The sequence below is a fragment of the Pteropus vampyrus genome, unplaced genomic scaffold (assembly GCF_000151845.1).
Source record: "Pteropus vampyrus isolate Shadow unplaced genomic scaffold, Pvam_2.0 Scaffold443, whole genome shotgun sequence".
NCBI lineage: Eukaryota > Metazoa > Chordata > Mammalia > Chiroptera > Pteropodidae > Pteropus > Pteropus vampyrus.
The window spans coordinates 139575-144414 of NW_011889224.1; the positions used below are offsets into that span (position 1 = coordinate 139575).

Consider the following 4840-nt stretch of genomic DNA (forward strand, 5'->3'; position numbering starts at 1 on the left):
TATGCTGTGGAAATTGAGGTACCATTTTTCCTCACCAATTTAATGAATCATTACCATGCACTGTATTTCATATCATAATTATTGAGAAGTTTCCATTATGTAACCATATCAACTTCAAATCTTTCAAAACATTAATTTGAAATTTAGGCTTATTTATAAATTAATTTATGGTTGATAAACTCCCATTTATTACTTGGTACTTATGAGTTTTATTGTTCTTCTAGACAAAGGGTAAAAAAATCATCAATCAAATGATTTAGAGCAGAATTATAATTACGGAACCAGTAAAATATCTCATAAACATAAGAAGGTATTATAAAACCCAAAAACCAATCAGTGAATGAATCAAATACATGTGGTAACCATAAGATCAAAAACACTAATTGTGAACCCAACGTTCTAGCTGCTTTTCTCTCTCTCTTAGATACCGTGCTCTACAATTCCCTGATAATACAGCTATTTTCTACTAGTAGTTTCAATCTTTTTAGTCTGTTTTCCAACCTACCACCCCCCAATATATTGAATCATCTTAAAATGAGAGATGTGAAAATAATAGAGATTTTATCAACATCTAATTTGATTTAAAACAAGCTGACACCACCTGTGGAGTAGAGAGTACTTACTAATTCCTACATTCCATCCTCATGGGCACCCGTATGCAAAGGGCAGGCTCCATGAGATACTGAAGCAAATTTCTGACACAGACACCATGCAGACATTAAGCATAATAGATCGATTGCTATCCAAAGAGTTAAGCAAAGCAAAAAGAAGGAACAAAAAAAAAAAAAAAAAAAAAAAACATGACGTCAGTCACAGAAAAATTTTGACATGTTGGGAGTAAGTAAAAGACTTTGTAAAGAAAGAAGAAAGGAAATCAAAGAAAACAAAGATGTTTTTAGGTTAGCAAGGGAAGGGACACTGGAATAAAAAGGAAAATTGAGAGAGGGAAGTGTCTGCAGGGAATGTGGTATGGGGAGCTCTGCAACACTTAACAAATAGGATTTAACATTTATTAGACAAATAAATATTTTGGGGGAAGTATGAGAGAAGTACACATACTAATATAATTGAAAAACATTGATTTACCCTATCAAATTTGAAGAATGTGTTTTTCTTCTTAATAATACTCAATAACTTGATTTTCAAAAACTCATTTCATTTGGACAGTGTAAAGATATCTTCAACTATCTCAATCTAATTGCTTACAGTTGTTCAAAGAACGAAATGATCACTGATGAACTTTCCTTGAAAACACGACCACTTACAATAACTTTTATGGCTTTCTTAAACTATGGGTAAAATAAAGCATAAATCAAAGGGTTCATGGCTGAGTTATAATAAGCACACCAACAGCAAATCTCATAAAGATAGGCAGGAGTTATGAAGCCCATAAAGGCATCAATTAGTGAGTCAATACTATAAGGTAACCACAAAATCATAAATGCTACCACGGTCACCCCCAGGATTTTAGCTGCTTTTCTCTCTCTCTTGGCCACTCTGGATTTATAACTATCTAATGATAATTCTGTATTGCCAGCAGTATTTTCCATCCTTTTAGCCTGTTGTCTAGCCACAAGAAAAATATTACTATAGACAATGATCATAACAGGGTTAGGTATAAAGAAGGATAGAAAATCTATCAACACCCAGTTTTGATTTACAACTGTATGACAACCTCCTATGCAGTTGAGGGCACTAGCTAATTCTTCTAGCCCATCGTCATAGGCGCCAGTGTAGAACACGGCACCACTGTATGCAATGGGCAGGATCGAGGAGATGCTGATGCAAATTCCTGACGCAGACCCTGTGCAGTTGGTAGCATAGAGCAGAGGGTCAGTAACAGCAATGTACCTGTCGATGGATATGAATCACAAGTGGAAGAGAGAAGAGTAATAAAAAGCCACATCACAGCACATGTGGAAAGCACAGATGCTCTTGCCGAAGTACCAGCAGCTCTCCATGGACCTGACCATGCTGAAGGGCAGTACCGTGACGCCCACCAGAGAGTCAGCGCAGGCCAGTGAGGCAATGAGAAAGTTGGTTGGAGAAAGCAGCTTCTTGAAATGCAGGACTGAAATCAACACCAAGAGGTTTCCAAACACAGCCAGCACAGCCCCAAAGCCAACAGTGCATAGAGAACCAGGCAGGGTCCAGGCAAGTACGGGGTTTTCACACAGGATCCGGTCACGTTTTCGTGGCACAGCTCCGCAGCTGCAGCTGAGGGCGAGTTGCTGCTCATGACACTTCTCTTTACATTGGGAGAATTCGGTCCTTCTTGATTATCATGAGAAATATGAGATTTTAACTTCAATTTTCCTGGGGGAGAAAACGTAAATATACCAGGATGACTGAGGAAATTATCAGCTATTAGTACTCATGTTTTCTTCAATTTACCAGTTTTTATTATAAATCTCAAATGTTTAACAAAATACGATCTAATAGAAATTATAGGTACAAGATTACTGGGGGTTAATTTCAATTAATGATTGTTTCCCTTTATCTTATACAATTTCCTTTTAGTCAAAAATATATGTTTTCATTTTTCACCTCCAGAATTCCTCTATGCCACAGGCACTGATCTAGGAAGGCATTATATGCTGAAAGATCACCTCTCATCTGTTTCCAGGTTGTCTGCCTAGGTTCTTGCCTAAAGCATGTAGTCCTTCCAACTAAATAGATGCCAACAATGGACAGATCCCTAGATGAAGTCTGGCAGTCCAAGGTGTGAAATTGGAAGATGATTTTTAACAGCGATTATCAAGAAAGTTATTCTAGAAAACAGCTCTTTATGTTAAAGTAGGTTAGTTGTTATATTTCTTGGACCAAAGATTTTTTTCTTTTTAGAATTGAACAGTTTCCCTGTTCTCAATATTGACAGGCCACCTTATTGGGTTTCTGTTAGAGATACAGTAGGGTGCAAGCAGTGAGTGTCAGGACCTGGCTTGTTCTCTCCTGTTATGCATCATGTTTTTGCATCTGCAGTGGTAACCAACAAACAGAGAAAGGTAACATACCTTGAGGACCACTTGAGATTGATATAGTATATTACACCAAAGCATTAAAAAACAACATGGTATTTAGAAACAGCAGCATTTTTCAGGTGCTGGTAGAAAAGAGGTCGGTTCTACTCTCAAGATCTTTTCAGTGGAAGAATATTTGCCAGGTGTGTCCCTGAATGTGAGAAAGGGGCAGGAAACCCTCAAACTACACATTGGTTTGTGGTTCCAGGTGATAGAACTTCCCGTTCCCAATGCTAAAAGAAGTCAAACAATGAGAAAGAAGCTGTAAAATGGGAACACATTCCTTGGTCATTTGCCATCCCTGGAATGCTGGAACATTCAAAGCAAGGAAAAGCCTTATTCAGCCTTCCTAAAGAAGGGCTCAGACTCTTCCCACTGCAGAGTTGTGATCTTAAAGATATTCGTGAACTTGCTTTTCAAATTATAAGAGTGCCATGGGTATTATTACGAATCCATCTGGCCATCTGATTCCTCATCAAGAAATTTCACACTGTGAAACGAACAATCTTTTAGATTCCTGCTAATATTTTTGAGAGCCTAATATTGTAGTGTCTGCGCTCATATAGACAAAGGTCTAGGCCAGCCTTTCTCAAATTCAGTACTAAGAACATTTGAGTTCAGAGAACTTCTTGCTATGAAGATCTGTCCTGTACATTGGCAGGCTTTTGGCAGGATCCCTACTACTAGATGCCAGTAGATGACAATAAAATCTCCCCAAATGTGAAAACCAAAATATGTCTAGACATCAACAAATGTCCTTTGGGCACAAATGGCTCAATAGCCTTCCCCCCTTGTTATTCTAGGCAATAAAAAATCATCATATAACTCTTCTGACTTTTGATAAAGAAAAAATTTTGTATTCCTTCCATATTCTGAGAATTATTCATTAATCAATTTTTCTTTTTAATACATATTGACTGAATGCCAGGTGTTGGATGCAAAGTAATGAAATAAAGAGATTGATCCTTAGCCTTATGGAGCTCTTAATCTTGAAGAGGAGAAAAAACTTTAAACAAGTTCACAGTGAAATGGTTATATGAATACATATTGGAATAGTATTATAAAGGTGAAAGACAATAGTTTGTGATAGTGAAATAAGCAGCCAGACAGGAAAGTGCAGACAAAAATTTTCCAATAAAAAGGTTTAGACAATAATGCTACTTTAATAGTGGTAAATTAATGACATAATATACTCCAGGAAAAAATAAATGAGAATGAATGGAACAATAGCTAGCATTTTCAGTCCTTTGTCAGCAGATGGAAACAGTGTAAAGAAATATTCTGCCTGCAAGAAAGAGAGATAGAGAGTGAAGACAGAGATAAAGCCTAGCTTCTTGTGGTCTGGAAGTGGGAGTAGGGTGGGAGGCACGGAGCTTATTCCAAGAAGAATCCAGACAAATCCTAATCTCAATAAATTCGTTTATAAAACAAAGAGCTAGATATCTTCCAATTTTTTTTTCCCAGCTCTTAGTTGATTAAAGTTTGTGTTTGGCAATTACCTGTTGATTTCCCAAATTATTTAACCCGCTTGATATTTCTGAAACCCAAGTTTTCTAAGAACCGCACTTCAGACTCATTAATAATTTTAATAGCAAAGGTGGTATTTTAGCAGGCAAGAGTTTCGCCCTTGAAAACAAACCAGGGCAGCATGTGGTCAGTTCAAAGCATTTAATGTAGTGCAGTCTGTTCTAATGGAAACAGATGTCCAAAAAATGACAATGTCTATTTTGATAAGAAAAAGATTGTCTTGTGTTTTTCTACTTTCTTTGTTTTTTCTTTTTCTTTTGTTTTTCTTTCTTTTTTTTCTTTTGCTAAATCTT

General features: G+C 36.7%; 1 pseudogene; it reads right to left on the reverse strand.

Moving 5' to 3' along the window:
- Positions 1-1202: 1202 nt before the first annotated feature.
- Positions 1203-2239, reverse strand: LOC105306511 (annotated as a pseudogene).
- Positions 2240-4840: the final 2601 nt, after the last annotated feature.